This window comes from Neophocaena asiaeorientalis, unplaced genomic scaffold (assembly GCF_003031525.2).
Source record: "Neophocaena asiaeorientalis asiaeorientalis breed wild unplaced genomic scaffold, Neophocaena_asiaeorientalis_V1.1 scaffold420, whole genome shotgun sequence".
Classification (NCBI taxonomy): Eukaryota; Metazoa; Chordata; class Mammalia; order Artiodactyla; family Phocoenidae; genus Neophocaena; species Neophocaena asiaeorientalis.
In genome coordinates, this window is record NW_020172770.1 from 2,656,176 (window position 1) to 2,675,520 (window position 19,345).

Sequence of the window (19,345 nt, forward strand, 5' to 3'; positions counted from 1 at the left end):
CTTTCTTTCTTTCTTTCTTTCTTTCTTTCTTTCTTTCTTTCTTTCTTTCTTTCCTCTCCCTTTTATTCTGAGCCATGTGGATGACAGGCTCTTGGTGCTTCAGCCAGGCATAAGGGCTGTGCCTCTGAGGTGGTAGAGCCAACTTCAGAACACTGGTCCACAAGAGACCTCCAAGCTCCACGTAATATCAAATGGTGAAAATCTCCAAGAGATCTCCATCTCAATGCCAAGACCCATCTTCACTCAATGACCAGTAAGCTACAGTGCTGGACACTTTATGCCCAAAACTAGCAAGATAGGAACACAACCCCATCCATTAGCACAGAGGCTGCCTAAAATCATAATAAGGCCACAGACACCCCAAAACACACCACCAGACATGGACCTGCCCACCAGAAAGACAAGATCCAGCCTCATCCACCAGAACACAGGCAGTAGTCCCCTCCACCAGGAAGCCTACACAACCCACTGAACCAAATTTAGCCACTGGGGAGGGACACCAAAAACAATGGGAACTACGAACCCACAGCCTGTGAAAAGGAGACCCCAAACACAGTAAGTTAAGCTAAATGAGAAGACAGAGAAACACACAGCAAATGAAGGAGCAATGCAAAAACCCACTGGACCTAACAAATGAAGAGGAAATAGGCAGTCTACCTGAAAAAGAATTCAGAATAATGTTAGTAAAGATGATCCAAAATCATGGAAAAAGAATGGAGAAAATACAAGAAACGTTTAACAGGGATCTAGAATAACTAAAGAGCAAACAAACAGTGATGAACAACACAATAAATGAAATTAAAAATTCTCTAGAAACGATCAGTAGCAGATTAATTGAGGCAGAAGAACGGATAAGTGACCTGGAAGATAAAGTCTAAACAACTACTGCAGAGTAGAATAAGGAAAAAAGAAGAAAAGAATGAGGACAGACTCAGAGACCTCTGGGACAACATTAAACACACCAAAATTCGAATTATAGGGGTCCCAGAAGAAGAAGAGAAAAAGAAAGGGACTGAGAAAATATTTGAAGAGATTATAGTTGAAAATGTCCCTAATATGGGAAAGGAAATAGTTAATCAAGTCCAGGAAATACAGAGAGTCCCATACAGGATAAATCCAAGGAGAAACATGGCAAGATACATATTAATCAAATTATCAAAAATTATATTCAAAGAAAAAATATGAAAAGCAGCAAGGGAAAAACAACAAATAACACACAAGACTGTCCCCATAAGGTTAACAGCTGATCTTTCTGCAAGCCAGAAGGGGGTGGAAGAACATATTTAAAGTGAGGAAGGAGAAAATCCTACAACCAAGATTACTCTATGCACCAAGGATCTCATTCAGAATTGATGGAGAAATTAAAACCTTTACAGACAAGCAAAAGCTAAGAGAATTCAGCACAACCAAACCAGCATTACAACCAATGCTCAAGGAACTTCTCTAGGCAGGAAACACAAGTGAAGGAAAAGACCTACAATAACAAACCCAAAACAATTAAGAAAATGGGAATAGGAACATACATACCGATAATTACCTTAAATGTAAATAGATGAAATGCTCAAACCAAAAGACATAGACTGGCTGAATGGGTACAAAAACAAGACCCATATATATGCTGTCTACAAGAAACACACTTCAAACCTAGGGAGACATACAGACTGAAAGTGAGGGGAAGGAAAAAGATATTCCATGCAAGTGGAAATCAAAAGAAAGGTGGAGTAGCAATTGTCATATCAGACAAAATAGACTTTAAAACAAAGACTATTACAAGAGACAATGAAGGACACTACATAATGATCAAGGGTTCATTCCAAGATGAAGATATAACAATTGTAAATATTTATGCACCCAACATAGGAGCACCTCAATACATAAGGCAAATACTAACAGCCATAAAAGGGGAAATCGACAGTAACAAAATCATAGTAGGGGACTTTAACACCCCACTTTCAACAATGGACAGATCATCCAAAATGAAAATATATAAGGAAACACAAGCTATAAATGATACATTAAACAAGATGGACTTAGTTGATATTTATAAGACATTCCATCCAAAACCAATAGAACACACATGCTTCTCAAGTGCTCATGGAACATCCTCCAGGGTAGATCATATCTTGGGTCACAAATCAAGCCTTGGTTAATTTAAGAAAATTGAAATCGTATCAAGTATCTTTTCAGACCACAACGCTATGACACTAAATATCAATTACAGGAAAAACTCTGTAAAAACTACAAACACATGCAGACTAAAGAATACACTACTTAATAATCAAGAGATCACTAAAGAAATCAAAGAGGAAATAAAAAAATACCTAAAAACAAATGACAATGAAAACATGACAACCCCAAACCTATGGGATGCAGCAAAAGCAGTTCTAAGAGGGAAGTTTATAGCAATACAACCCTACCTCAAGAAACAAGAAACACCTCAAACAACCTAACCTTACACCTAAAGTAATTAGAGAAAGGAGAGCAAAAAAACCCCAAAGTTAGCAGAAGGAAAGAAATCATAAAGATCAGCTCAGAAACAAATGAAAAAGAAATAAAGGAATCGATAGCAAAGATCAATAAAACTAAAAGCTTGTTCTTTGAGAAGATAAACAAAATTGATAAACTGTTAGCCAGACTCATCAAGAAAAAAGGGAGAAGACTGAGATCAATAGAATTAGAAATGAAAAAGGAGAAGTAAAAACTGACACTGCAGAAATACAAAGGATCATAGGAGATTACTACAAGCAACTATATGTCAATAAAATGGACAAGCTGGAAGAAATGTACAAATAATTTAGAAATGCACAACTTTCCGAGATTGAACCAGGAAGAAATAGAAAGTATGAATAGAAAAAACACAAGCACTGAAATTGAAACTGAGATTAAAAATCTTACAACAAAAAAAGCACAGGACCAGATGGCTTCACAGGCAAATTCTATGAAACAATTAGAGAAAAACTAACACCTACCCTTCTCAAACTCTTCCAAAATATAGCAGAGGGAGGAACACTCCCAAACTCATTCTACGAGGCCACCATCACCCTGATACCAAAAGCAGACAAAGATGTCACAAAGAAAGAAAACTACAGGCCAATATCACTGATGAACATAGATGCAAAAATCCTCAACAAAATACAAGCAAACAGAATCCAACAGCACATTAAAAGAATCATACACCATGATCAAGTGGCGTTTATCACAGGAATGCAAGGATTCTTCAATATACGCAAATCATACAATGTGATACACCATATTAACAAATTGAAGGAGAAAAAACATATGATCATCTCAATAGATGCAGAGAAAGCTTTTGACAAAACTCAACACAATTTATGATAAAAACCCTCGAGAAAGTAGGCATAGAGTGAACTTTTCTCAAAATAATAAAGGCCATGTATGACAAATCCACAGCCAACCTCGTCCTCAATGGTGAAAAAGTGAAAACATTTCCACTAAGGTCAGGGACAAGAAAAGGTTTCCCACACTCACCACTATTATTCAACATAGTTTTGGAAGTTTTAGCCACAGCAATCAGAGAACAAAATGAAATAAAAGGAATCCAAATCAGAAAAGAAGGAAAGCTGTCACTGTTTGCAGATGACATGATACTATACATAGAGAATCCTAAAGATGCTACCAGAAAACTACTAAAGCTACTCAATGAATTTGGTAAAGTAGCAGGATACAAAATTAATTCACAGAAATCTCTGGCATTCCTATATACTAATGATGAAAAATCTGAAAGTGAAATCAAGAAAACACTCCCATTTACCATTGGAAGAAAAAGAATAAAATATTTAGGAATAAACCTACCTAAGGAGACAAAAGACCTCTATGCAGAAAATTATAAGACACTGATGAGAGAAACTAAAGATGATACAAATAGATGGCGAGATATACTATGTTCTTGGATTGGAAGAAGCAACATTGTGAAAATGACTCTACTACCCATAGCAATCTACAGATTCAATGCAATCCCTATCAAACCAGCACTGGCATTTTTCACAGAACTAGAACAAAAAATTTCACAATTTGTATGGAAACACAAAAGACCCCGAATAGCTAAAGAAATTTTGAGAAACAAAAACGGAGCTGGAGGAATCAGGCTCGCTGTCTTCAGACTATACTACAAAGCTACAGTAATCAAGACAGTATGGTACTGGCACAAAAACAGAAATATAGATCTATGGACCAGGATAGAAAGCCAAGAGATAAATACACACACATATGGTCACCTTTTCTTTGATAAAGGAGACAAGAATATACAGTGGAGAAAGACAGCCTCTTCAATAAGTGGTGCTTGGAAAACTGGACAGCTACATGTAAAAGAATGAAATTAGAACACTCCCTAACACCATACAAAAAAATAAACTCAAAATGGATTAAAGACCTAAATGTAAGGCCAGACACTATCAAACTCTTAGAGGAAAACTTTGGCAGAACACTCTATGACATAAATCACAGCAAGATCCTTTTTGACCCACCTCCTAGAGTAATGGAAATAAAAACAAAAATAAACAAATGGGACCTAATGAAACTTCAAAGCTTTTGCACAGCAAAGGAAATCATAAACAAGATGAAAAGACAACCCTCAGAATGGGAGAAAATATTTGCAAATGAAGCAACTGACAAAGGATTAATCTTCAAAATTTACAAGCAGCTCATGCAGCTCAATATCAAAAATCAAACAACCCAATCCAAAAATGGGTAGAAGACCTAAACAGACATTTATCCAAAGAAGATATACAGACTGCCAACAAACACATGAAAGAATGCTCAACATCACTAATCATTAGAGAAATGCAAATCAAAACTACAATGAGATATCATCTCACATCGGTCAGAATGGCCATCATCAAAAAATGTAGAAACAATAAATGCTGGAGAGGGTGTGGAGAAAAAGGAACACTCCTGCACTTTTGGTGGGAAAGTAAATTGATACAACCCCTATGGAGAACAGTATGGAGGTTCCTTAAAAAACTACAAATAGAACTACCATACGACCCAGCAATCTCACTACTGGGCATATACCCTGAGAAAACCATAATTCAAAAAGAGTTATGTACCAAAATGTTCACTGGAGCTCTATTTAGAGTAGCCCAGAGATGGAAACAACTTAAGTGGCCATCATCGGATGAATGGATAAAGAAGATGTGGCACATATATACAATGGAATATTACTCAGCCATAAAAAGAAACGAAATTGAGTTATTTGTAATGAGGTTGTTGGACCTAGAGTCTGTCATACAGACTGAAGTAAGTCAGAAAGCAAAACAAATATCGTGTGTTAACACGTATATTGGGAATCTAAAAAAAAAAAAGAAGAAAGAAAGAGGTCCTGAAGAACCTAGGGGCAAGATGGGAATAAAGACACATACCTACTAGATAATGGACTTGAGCATATGGGAAGGGGAAAGGGTAAGTTGGGAAAAAGCGAGAGAGTAGCATGGACATATATACACTACCAAACGTGAAATTGATAGCCAGTGGGAAGCAGCCGCATAGCACAGGGAGATCAGCTCAGTGCTTTGTGACCACCTAGAGGGGTGGGATAGGGAGGGTGGTAGGGAGTGAGATGCAAGAGGGAAGAGATATGGGGACATATGTATATGTATAACTGCTTCAGTTTGTTATAAAGCGGAAAATAACACACCATTGTAAAGCAATTATACTCCAATAAAGATGTTTAAAAAAAAAACAAAACAGACTCATAGAAAAAGAGATCAGATTTGTGGTTTCCAGAGGTGGAGTTTGAGGGAGGGGAAATTGGATGAGGGCAGTGAAAAGTTACAAACTTCCAATTATAAGATAAGTAAGTACTAGGGATGTAATGTACAACATGGTGAATATAATTAACACTGCTTTATGTTATGTATAAAAGTTGTTAAGAGCATAAATCCTAAGAGTTCTCATCACAAGAAAAATAATCTTTTTCTATTTTATAATTTTGTGTCTATATTAGATGATGCACTTCACTAAACTTACTCTGATAATCATTTCATGATGGATGTAAGTCAAATCATTATTCTGTGCACCCCAACCATACAGTGCTGTATGTCAGTCATATCTCAACAAACTGGAAGGAAAAAAAAAAAGGAATCTTTAAAGTATTTTTAAAACATTTTGTAAGAAGTTGATAGGTTTTGAGTACTCTTAAAAAGTAAAAGTATCACTCCAAGGGTTATTTACTGATTTCAAGATGAAAAAAAAACAAACAAAAAAATAATAAATTTGCAATGGAGAGAACAAGTTATCACTTCCTGAAGTAACTGATCAACCACTAATAACAGGACAACTAGACATTATGTGTCTCCTGACAGGATGCAGTGTACTACACAGAGCACCACCAAGAAAATATTTTTGCCAAAATGCTGAATGTAAATCTAATCAGCCTTTAGATATTACTTCTAGTTTACTGGGAGTTGGAGCAATAAAATTAAATGGCACCACAAAGAAGTAATGTGGATCATTTTTAAAGATAATTGATCAGGTTTTATCAACAAATGAATACCATAAAAAAGAGGCATTTTTCTCTTTATTTTTTTATTATTATTTTAATTTATTTTTTTAACATCTTTATTGGGGTATAATTGCTTTACAATGGTGTGTTAGTTTACATAGTATAGTCCGAAGTCAGGGAGCCTGATTCCTCCATCTCTGTTTTTCATTCTCAAGATTGTTTTGGCTATTCGGGGTCTTTTGTGTTTCCATACAAATTGTGAAATTTTTTGTTCTAGTTCTGTGAAAAATGCCAGTGGTAGTTTGATAGGGATTGCATTGAATCTGTAGATTGCTTTGGGTAGTAGAGTCATTTTCACAATGTTGATTTTTCCAATCCAAGAACATAGTATATCTTGCCATCTATTTGTATCTTCTTTAATTTCTTTCATCAGTGTCTTATAATTTTCTGCATACAGGTCTTTTGTCTCCTTAGGTAGGTTTATTCCTAGATATTTTATTCTTTTTGTTGAAATGGTAAATGGGAGTGTTTTCTTGATTTCACTTTCAGAGTTTTCATCATTAGTATATAGGAATGCCAGAGATTTCTGTGAATTAATTTTGTATCCTGTTACTTTACCAAATTCATTGATTAGCCCTAGTAGTTTTCTCATTTTTCTCTTTATTAAAAAAAAATGCAACATATAGACTGGTATGGAGCCTGATTTGAACACCAAACATAAAAAGACATTTCTGAGACAACTGAGAAAAATTGAAATATAGAATTGGTATTTTATATTATACTATATTATGTTATGTTATATTATATTATATTATATTATGCTATATTAAAGACTTCTGTGGTTTCAAAACCTAACCTCAAATTTATTTGACACTCTTATCATTGAGAGTTAGGGTATATGATCTCTCTCTCTGAATCTGGACAGGTTTATTGCTGCTTTGACCAATAGAGTGCATCAAAAGTAACTCTGTGACTTCTGAAGTTAGGTAATAAAAAAGCTATGTGTTTCTGCCTGGTAGTACTGGGTTAGTCACTCAGGAGAAACCAACCTCTATGTAAAAATATATATATATATATATATATATATATAAGCACTTCATTCCTCAATCCAGGTCATCCCTGCTAAAGCAAGAGACATCTGAGTCAAGTAGTCTTGGATCCTCTAGACTGGCCCATCACCAGGTGAGTACTACTGAGTAACAACATGGAGCAAGAGAATCACCATGCCAAGCACTGCCCAATTTCCTGACACAGAGATAGATGAGCATAAAACTTGTCTGTGTTTAATACTACTGAGTTTGAGATGGATTTTTTAATGTAGAATGGATAACTGGAATGATTAATGGTTATTAAGTTTTTAGTTGGGTAATAGTATTTGGGTTTTGAAAATTAATTTTTTGTTGGAAATACAAAATAGTATATTTGAGGGTAAACTATTTTAATATCTGGGATTTAGATGAATGAAGAATAAATGCATATATGACTAAATAATTATAATTATTGAATCTTTGTTATGTGTATATGAGAATTTATTGCATCATACTCTTTATGTTTTTTTATTTGAAAAGTTTTATAATAGTTTTTAAAGATGTCCTGAAGGGAAAAAAGTAAAGTTTTGTTATAACTTAAATCAGGGCAGAGGAGGGAAGGACTAAGGCACCTTTTAATTTTAATCCAATCCTGGAAGAAAGCTAGAATTAACATAGGGCTTGAAAAGGAGTTAAAAGATAGATTTGGGAAGAATTAAAGATACAGTGAAAACTAGGAGATCAAAGAGAACCTCAAAAGATACGATAAAATCACTTTGTACAGTAATTACGTGTTTCATGTGGGTGTACCTCTCACTAGTTTGTAAAATCACTTGAGCAAGGACATTATCTTCACCTTTGTATTCCCAGTGGCTAGCATATTGGCTGGCACTTTTTAGGTACTCAGTAAATGTAACATAAAAGAAGAATAAAAGTTTGTGGAGATTGGAATTTTAAAAACTGTATATATTACTCCAAAAACTCAACATCGGATCCATAGAGGTGGTGTACTGAGGTTAAGGGTCTGTACTCAGGGCTCTGTGCACTGGTCTGTCATGTTAGAGTGGATATTATGGATGTGCAGAGCATGACATTCAAACGGTACAATGTATGATTAGAGATGAGAGAAAAACAAACATTGTAAATTAAGTAACTTTACTTCCCATTTAAAACAAATACAAATGTTTTAAAGCACATAATGTCTTTTCACCATATATAAAAAAAAAACAGAAAAACAAAAACAAAAACAAAACCCTGAAACTAGTAGACAATTTTAGCTTTCTCTCAGAGAAAGATGCTATAGTGAAAGAAGAAACTTTAAGAGGTAAGTTATGATGATAGCAATCATCGTCATCACCAATACTGCCTATTACTGAGTATCAGATACTTTACAATCATTATTGCTAATATATACAGCATCTTTGCAAGGGTAGTATTATTATTTTAATTTTAAAGATATGGAAATTAAAGGTCAGGGATTTAAGTATCTTGCCAGAAGCCTCATATGTAATAAATACATTTGACATGTGACAAGAACAACACAATTAACAACAGTAAACAGAAACCTCCGTTAATAATATCTCTATTTCTCCAAAAGAAAATTGAGATATGGAATCATGTAATTCGTAAGTGGCTAGAGTTTGAGGTCTTCCTAACTCCAAAATACTTGGCAATAAAATCAAAAGTGTAAGCCAATCTGTCATACCAAATTGAAGGATGCTAATTTAGATACGGCAATAAGACAGTAGTGGAGAGTAATAAAGTCACGGACAGGTTAAGCTGGCACTAAAGAAAAACAGTGGTGATGCTTGTGTTCTCTAAATTATGGGAGTGATCTTTACTTTAAAAACTTCAGAAACGAGAAAGAAAAGGAAATCTCAGCTGATACAAGGTGCCAGCAAAGAATAAGTGGTTTATTGGAAACTCACAGTTCAAGAAGTGAGTTCAAGGAAGAAAGTACTCTAATGAAATACTGTAGTTAAATTAAGCAAATTTTAGAAATTACTTACTAGAATATTTTAGAATGGTCATCATGATGGGAACCTTAAGTTAGAATTTTTTTTAAGAATCATTGAAAGATATGTATTAAAAGTCAGAGACTATGAAACTAGGACACTGAGTTTTAGATTTTTCGAAGCAATGGACACCATGGTAGGAGAGGGAAAACCTGTTGGATTGAGGACTCTGAAGAGATATCATGCTTTAAGAGGAAAGTGGGAAGAACATTAATTTTATTTCAATGAAGCAAATGTTTGATCAGGAAAACAACAACAACACAGTTTCTCTTTAAAACCATCTGTCTGAACATTGCTGAAATATGTGAAGACATTTCCCAATAACACCATCAGCAGCCCATATGCAGCAGTGGGGAATGTTTGAGAAGGGTGCATAATTCATGGTGCCAGAGAAATGAGACAAGACTGCTTTTCTAGCTTCTCTCTGCATGTATGGTCTGAAGACTCTTTTACAAAGAGATTCTTAGGCACTTCCAAGGAAGTAAAATACACACATGAAAGTGGGATGTTACTATATAGTCTGAAATGAATATTATTTCATGCAGATGACACTGCTCTTTGAGTTATAGGAGCACGGGATGTAGACAAATATGAATAGTGTTCTCCAGAGAGCTGTAGGAAGTACAATTAAACAGATCAAAGTAGCAAAACCACAAATGTGGTACTACATGCAAAAATGGTGCTATGAAATGTGACAATGCGGAGACTGGCTCAAGGAGAATTATTGGCCTGCACTTTATAAAGAGGAATAGGGTGTAAAATAAAATAAGACATAGAAGAGGAAAGTAAATGAAGAAATCAAGGGTAAATCCACTGTTAGAAAATAGGGCAAGGTTGAGTAAACAGCTTCCAGTGACAGTTTTTTTTGTGCCATAGTTCTTTGTGGTCCCCCCATAGGTATGTGGTTCTTCTGGCAGGGGCTTTTTCAGGTTCCATTGGAAACAGGTATAACTTAACAGAGGGTCAAATACCTGTTGAAAGGAGGAATCTACAATTTATTATCGTGTCTCCATGTTTCAAAGTGAACTATAACAACACTTTAGGGAACGAACTTCAAATTCCATCTGCTCGTGTGGAGGAATGAGGGAATGGGAGTGCTTTACTGAAGGTAAAGTTTTTTGAAGGAAGAAAAGGGGAAATTATGAAAAGGTTATGGTGAAGTAGATGACAGTGTAGAGTATAAAGCTTGAGACTTAAAAAGGAAAACTAGGAAAGTATCACACTTAGAAATATCAAAGGAGATCTATATGTATAGAACAAAAATTGATAATCTGGAGGATGAAGATATTAAAAAAGGTTTCTAAACACCTAAGGGAAGTAATAGAATTGGGTCAAAGTAAAGAGATCTTTTTGGAATGAGGCAAACTTCTGGCTAAAATACGTATAATGTTCCTCCCAAAAGAACCAGGAGAGGAGGAGACCAAGGAACACATACTAAATAACTGTGAAGTATTTGAGAATCAGCTGGCTCAGATTATAAAAATAATAGTCATAATAATGTCACACATACATATATACATACACATGCATATATATATATATATATATATATATATATGTTGGTGATTTACTTACATACTCTTTCACATGAGTTTTGTTGTTTATAATACTCTTTCAGTCTGAAAGAGCTGGTATCGTAATTCCCATCTTACAGGTGAAAATACTGAGTTTCAAAGAAATCTATCAACATTTCCATGAAGAAAAAAGCTATTAATCCTCACTGTCAACAGCTTTGACTACTTGTGGACTAGCCTCCCTCTTCCCCTGGGTTAATCAACTCTGTGAGTCTATCAAGATCCCTATGTCTGTACTTTCTCAAACCACAAAGCTGTAGCCTATCCATCTAACTTTTCCCATATTGATCAATCTGTCCGTGTAGTCCTCAGGACTAATTGTGATTGCCTCTCTAGGTTTCTGAAAAAAACTAGATCCTGCCTGGCTGGGTTCCTGCTCCCTTATCAAGTCACCCATAGCTTCTTATATTTTGAGGACTGGGTCTGGTGTATATCCCTTAATTCCTGTTTAGGATCTCTTTAACCCAGATGGAGCACTTAGAACAAAAACACTGTCACATGAGTGACTATAGGTATGGCTAGTCACCCAGTAGACTGCATACTTTCATAGAACCCACATTTGCCATGTCCTTTTGGATACAGATGTGAATATCTGGCCATCATCTTTGGGAGAAAGACATACTAGCCCATTCCCTTAGCTTTAAACAGTCCAAGCATACTTTACACTTTATTTGGCGCCTTGTTATCAATGTTATTTTGACTACAAGAAATAGAGACATTAAAAGTGTCATATGTGGATCTGTAAGGTATTTGTTCAAAGTGTGAAAAATATGCAGAATCCCTAATTCATAACTTTTGTTTTATAGTTGAAGTACGAAAAGTATAATAGTGATTCTTGCAATGAACAAAGTTTACAGAACTTATATTTTCTTTTTTCTTACATTTGATATTTTTTGTAATAAATTTCATGCCTTTTGAATGAAATATTAAAAGTTTGGATTTGGTGTTTTTAAAAACGTTTTTCCCTAGTGATTAATTGTTATTGTATTTTATGGAATTATTGATCTGCATTTGAAAATAAATCAGAAAATATAACAAAATTGGTTCTTTACCACCACTAGGTTGAAAAGCACTGTTTTAGGAAACAGAATCAAGAGAAGGACTAGCCAGAAAAGTAAACTACATTATAAAAAGAAAAAAATAATAATTAGAAAAGTATTATGGGAAAATAATGAGAACTAGAGAAAATGTAATATATGACAATGGATGTTATTTTTAACATATTTGTTGGTGGAAAAATAGAAGTATAATATACATACAACTTTTTATTGTACAGGAAGGTCCAACCTACAAACAGGCATCTCCTTTCCATGTCATACCTTCCCTGCACCATGGCAAACATCATGGGAGACATGGAGCAATTATATCACCTCTGCATTCAGGAGTGAATACAGGGAAGAGAGTATTATGCACAGACCAGAAGATTTAACCATGACTGACTCTGCATATTTATTTTACATTGAATTATTCCATCACTTTTTTATTAATTCATGCATTTGTTCAACAAAGAATTTGTATCTTTAGTAATATTAGGTCCAGTTATAAAAATTATCTGCAGTCACTATAGAAAACGGTATGGAGGCTTCTCAAAAAATTAAAAATAGAACTACCATATGATCCAGCAATCCCACTTATGGGTACATATCTAAAGGAAATGAAAACAAAATATCAAAGAGATATCTGCGGGCTTCCCTGGTGGCGCAGTGGTTGAGAGTCCGCCTGTCAATGCAGGGGACATGGGTTAAAAAAAAAAAAAAAAAAAAAAAAAAGAGATATCTGCAATTCCATATTCATTGCAGCATTATTCACAATAGCCAAGATATGGTAATAACCTAACTGTCCCTTAATGGATAAATGGATAAAGAAGATGTTACACACACACAAACACACAATGGGATATTATTCAGCTATGAAAATGAAGGAAATTCTGCCATTTGCAACAACATGTATGATCTTGAGGACACTACACTAAGTAAAATAAGCCAAAAAGAGAAAGGCAAATACTGTATAATTACACTTATATGTGGAATCTAAAAAAGAAGAGTCAAACCCATGGCAACAGAGAGCAGACTAGTGGCTGTCAGGGGCTACAGGGTGAGGCAAATGGGGAGGGGTTGGTAAAAGAGTAAAACCTTCAGCTGTAATATGAATAAGGTCTGAAGATCTAATATAAAACATGGTGACTATAGTTAATAACACTGTATTATGTAATTGATATTTGTTAAGAACTTAAAAATTCTCACCAAAAAAAGAATAAAATCTGTATTACCTCAGAGAAAAATTGTGTTAACATTTTGGCATACCTCATTCCAGTTTTCATTTTATATATATATATATGTATATATATATGCACACACATACACATATGTATATATTCATGTATATATATACACACAAACATATCTTGTATATATAATTTAAGTATCTTTTAACATTTTATAGATTATGAACAATTTTCTAATCATTCAATAGTCCTCTATAATGCCATTTTAATGCCTGCATATTTTTCCAGTGGATATGTGTGTGTGTTCCTGTGTATAATTAATTTAATCATTCTCTTTGTTGGGTATTTACATCACTGTCAGCATTTCACTACTATGAAAATGTTGTGTTAAGTATACTTGAGGTAAACATGAATATATCTGTCAATGTTCCTTCTGATGAATTCCTAGAATTTTAATTGTTAGATTTAATGTTTTGCAGTTTGGGGGCTTCTAATTTATACTGCTATTTATACTGCTAAATTGTACTACAGAAAATTTTGAACAATTTTCTTCTGACCAGCTCTTAGAAATGAGTGCCCATTTTTTCACACCCTGGTGAATAATGGGCATTATTAAATTGTTCTAAACAAAACCAAAATAAAATATAAAAATTAAAAGGAGAATGCCTGTTTATATTTTTCAAATATATTTCTACTGGCACAATCATTATATCTCAATATAGTATATCTCTATTCTGTATGTCTATCTCTATCTTTATATATTTAATACTATATATGTGTGTGTATATATATTCTATTCTTCATCCATTCCTCATTGGTGAACCATCTAAGCCCTTAGCTCTTAACTTTGAAGTCATGTCTATAGCTATATCTGTATATATCTAGATTGAGATCTAGATCTAAGCTACTATGTGCCAGGTACTGAGCTCTGGGCTTTCTTTCAGTGACTCCAGGTCACCAGACTTTTCTACAGTTGTCTGGCAGATTGAGTGGAAGGTATTTATGGGAAGAATGGCTGGGGATGAAGACAGTGCATGACACTGGCTAACCTGGGAAGGCTTTTGGAAAAATTTTAGGAGGTGGCAAATTTGGAAGCCACAGGTTTTGTGGTTGCTAGGGAACTTTCTGTAGGAAAAGGGGTTATTTGGAGAATAACCCAATGTAGTGAAGTGGCTGTGATGGAAGCAATATTGAAAATACGTTTCTCAGCACAACTCTCTGAACTTAAATATAATTAAGGGAAGAAAAAAACAGTCCTGCATCTGCTTGCATATCACTATTTATATCACAGAGCAGTGCTTGGAATTTCACCAAGAGAAAATTTATTATGGTTAGCATGTACCCTATTTTCCAATACAAATAAACAGAAAGAGTTCGAGGTGATTAATCAATCATGTGTTAATGCAAATAAGTTTGTGCCTTTTGCTTTTTTTCCTGACAAACATAAGGTAAGTTACTCCTCACAAAGCAAAATTGTGATTCAATCTGAGTTTGCAATTCTTTTGAATGTGGATTATATAGATATATCAGAGTTCTTCCTTATTCCTAAAGTAGGGACCTAAAGAAATATAATGAATATAGGGAAGGAAAGCACCAACATTTGCAAGAGAATTGGAGACTGGGACTGTCATTGCCAGGGTTAACATGCAGTATTTCAAAATTATGCCTAAGGTTGTTGCTAGGGAAGAAAATGAGGAGAAAACAGCATCCTCCCTGAAGTTCTGGACAGCTGCTTCTAACATTCAAAATACAGAGGCCTGTGTCTCTACCTACCATTTATAATACTCATTCTATGGAAAGATGTCTTCCAATATCACATCGACAGATAAATTTTTGTCTGTTCCTGCTATTTTCAAACAGCAGTTCTAGTTATTTTAGTTATTAACAGAGAAAACAATGTAAAGTCCCTTCATATAAACAAGAAATTTTCACCCTGGCTTTGGGGTAGACTGCTAATTAGCATATAATGCATACTAAAATAGAATGGGAATTCACAGTGCAAGGAAAGAACAAAAAATGAGGGCAAACCACTTATTTATACATCAGATCTCAGGATACCTCTTCACCAAAAACTTGAGTCTCCCAGTATTTATGTGTGGTTGGAAAAGGAGGCGCCATACTAATTCAGGGTATAACTATTTTTACTGGAATAAGACAGAGAGGTAATTTCTTTTTTCAGCATTAACAAAATAATGAATCATTTAAATAAGATCACGTTCACACAAATGTGCAGAGATTACCTATTTGCAAACAAGCCTAAAATTATTTCAACACAAAAAGTAAGTCAATTTCAATTTTTTAACTGCTTTCTTTGCCATTAGCTCCAGTTGTTTTGAGAAATGATTCCTTGGTGAGTACTTTTCTAAAATGGGATAAAAACGAGTGAATGATGCTGGAAAGCAAGGACAAAGTAAGTAATTATTTGAGAAGGTGGCCTTTAGAGTGAGTTAAATAGTCATATACTATATAGGGTAAATAAAATTTTCAGTGTTGTTTTGGAAAAAAAAAATCTCACTATGTGAGGTACAATTCTCTGTAATTCTTATCCCTATAAAATCCACATCTGTAAATGGGGTGTGTGTGCCAGCTTCAAGCTAGGTCAGAGTTCTTTGTTTTCAGAGCTACAGGTCACCATCGTGTGTGTGTGTGTGTGTGTGTGTGTGTGTGTATGGGTGGGTGTGTGCAGGAGAGACAGATGGAGAGGGGGAGAGGGTGGGAGAGGGGAGAATATTTTGTTGTACTCAAACAATGCAGTGCATCTCTGACCTTCATTTGATTGCTATTTTATTTTCTCTTTCCAGTATTACCTTACCTATTTGTTTTCTTTTTTCCCTATGATATCTATATGCCAGCATATCTATTAACACCTCTTCATTTTTAAAGATGACAAAATAACTAAATCTGCAAGTCCTCATAGCTCGCACAGCAGCTGGCTTGTAAGGCATCCAGCAAACGAACCTATACACCTGTGAGTGCTTAATAGTCTTTTTTTTTCTCTAGATTTTAAAATCATTTCATTATAAAATATTTGGTATTTGGGAATGCATTTTAAGCTTGCCACCAAAAATCACTGAATTTATATCCATTACCTTTCATATAATAAAATAAGCCAGAACGTTTTATTGTTACTATTAGACTGGAAATCCCAAAGAAATAAAAATTTGAGATTTCCTTCTATAAAATTGATTTATTGGATTTCTGAGCCTGAGTTTTCATGATTTAATTTCTTCATAGATAGACAAATAGAGACTTATAATGATCCTCTACTTTCAGCTTTGTTATCTAGGGGCAGACGGTGCCAGACAAGCATGTAAGCATGTTGGTCAATCTAGCTTGATTGCTTTTCTCCAGCAATGGACAATTTTAATTTTCTATCACATTTATAGTCATCATATTTGAGAAAGGGCAAAATAGGTTAATGAAATCATTATAATTTCATTCAAATGATATATATTTAAAAAGCTCAATTAAAGAAACAGATACCAGGGCACCACATTTCATTTTGCCTTATGGAGACCATTGCTCTGTAGCATCTGTGAAAGACATTGATAAAAACACATTTACCAATACTAAAATGAATGTAACATCATTATCATCACTAAACCTATCCATAAAGTAAATTTATTGTGAAAATAGATGAAACTTCATTTGTTCCCTCATCCATTCAATGCATGTTTTATCAAATTATGCTTTTTTTTTTTTTTTTTTTTTTTTTTTTGGGAGGCCATGGCTTACGGGCCCATCCACTCCGCAGCATGTGGGATCTTCCCGGACCGGGGCATGAACCCATGTCCCCTGCATCGGCAGGCAGACTCTCAACCACTGCGCCACCAGGGAAGCCCAAATTATGCTCTTTTTAAGGTAGCATAACAAAGTGGCTTTTAAGGAATACTCAGACTGAACTGGAATTTTAGTTTCATTACTTATTACATTTTAATAAACTTCTTTACTCATCAGTCTCTTCATCTGTAAGATGGACATATTAATATTATTATCCTCACTGTGGTGAGGGAATGAGATAATAACTATAAAATCACAGTGACTGACATATAGTAAGATGTTAATAAATTTGTTTATTATCTTTATTGTTATTGTTACTATTATTATGTCACAGCCTTTAGGGCTATGGAACATTAAGAGATGGCAATACAGTTTCTTGCCTTCAATTTCTTGGTGTCTAAGTGAGAGAGCAGAGGTAATGTTAGTATGTTAATATTGCACCAATATGTGATCTAAACACTTTATTTATATTAACTCATATACTTTGTCAATGACTATATTAGGTAAGATTTTTGAGTATTCGCATTGTCCAAATAAGGAAATAGGGACATCATATGATAAGAGATTGCTATAAGTTTTACAGCTAATTAGAGTTGAATTGGGAAATGAACCCAGGCAGTCTGGATCCAGAGTCATCATTTTGTTGTTGTTTATTTGTTTTCTCTACAGCATTATAATTGTATTATATACTTCCTATAAACCCTTGAATCTTTGGATAGGAACAATACCTAGGAAAATCTAACATACTTCAGAGACTTTCCAAAAGTACTCCCTTCTTGGCTATGAAATCTCAGGTAACAAACACAATTTCCTCTTGTAGAAGAAGGAGGAATTGTTGTCCTCAACCACATTCAATGCTTTTCCTCCAGTTTTACCTTAGCCACCAGGAAACCTATCTCTGTTCACAAAATCTCCCAAATTTGTAGTGTGTTAAGGAGTTTCCTCACATTGTACAATTATTCCAGCATTCCTTGCTTAGGACAAGCAAAATTCTCAAGGGCATTCAGCTATGACCTTTTCCCCAAACAGTACGGCTGCTTCTGGCATAAATGATCCATGTTCTCCACCTAAGTCATTTACTGCACATCTGCTCTGGGCCCAGCAACAGGCAAGATAATGAGAGAAATTCAATGCTACTGTCCCTGCTTCCTGAATGCTTACAACCTTTTAAAACAAATATGTAACCATAATGTATGACCTTATTATGGAATCTTAGCAGAAGAATGATGTCTGTCTCCAAAACACACATATATGTATATACATATATATATATATTTATACACACACATATATGACATATATATACATGACATTTGATTATAAGTATAGTGAAGAACTATGTCTATTTTAGAATTATTTACTGCCCTCCAGTAAATGACAATAATCCAGTCATTTATTCATTTCCATGGGTGGGGTAGAATATAATTCCTATTTAATCCTTAGAGAGACTATGTATTTTCTGGGGAATCCCAGGTTTATGGGGGTATATTTTGACTCTAAATTTTTTTCTCAACTAACAACACTTCTGCCACCAAATTTGTGGGTTTTTCACACACACTAAGCAATTTTCCAACTTTTTGCAGACACCAACTGGGTGTCTTACAATTTAATTGAATTCTGATACTAACTACCTGGAGTTAATGCAGACCCTTCAGGTTAAGAGCTCAGACTGCCCCACTTCAGATGCCAATTACAATTAGTGGGTCCAGGTTACCCACACTTCTGTCTGAATTGGCTACAAATCAGTAGCTCCCATGACTCCCTCCTCAGGTTTGATAATGTGTTTTAATGGCTAACAGAACTCAGGGAAACACATTTTACTTACTATTACCAGTTTATTATGAAGGATATGATAAAGGATATAAACAAACAGCCAGATGAAGAGTATGCAGGGTTAGGCTCAGAAGGGTCCCAAGAGCAGGAACTTCTATCCTCATATAATTGAGGTACACTACCCTTCAGGCATGTGGATGTGTTCTTTAAAAGGAAGCTCTCCAAACTCCATAGTTTAGGAATTTTTATGGAGACTTCATCACATAGGCATGATAATAACTCAATCTCCAGTCTCTCTCCCCTTCCCAGGGGATGGGGCAATGGGGCTGATAGTCCAAAGCTTCTAACCATGGCTTAGCCTTTCTGATGACTACTGAAACAATCCTAGGAGTCCACCAAGGGTTGCCTCATTAGAACAAAAGATGTTCCTATTGCCCTGGAAATTCCAAGGGATTTAGGAGTTTTGTGTAAGATACTCCTATCACCCCATT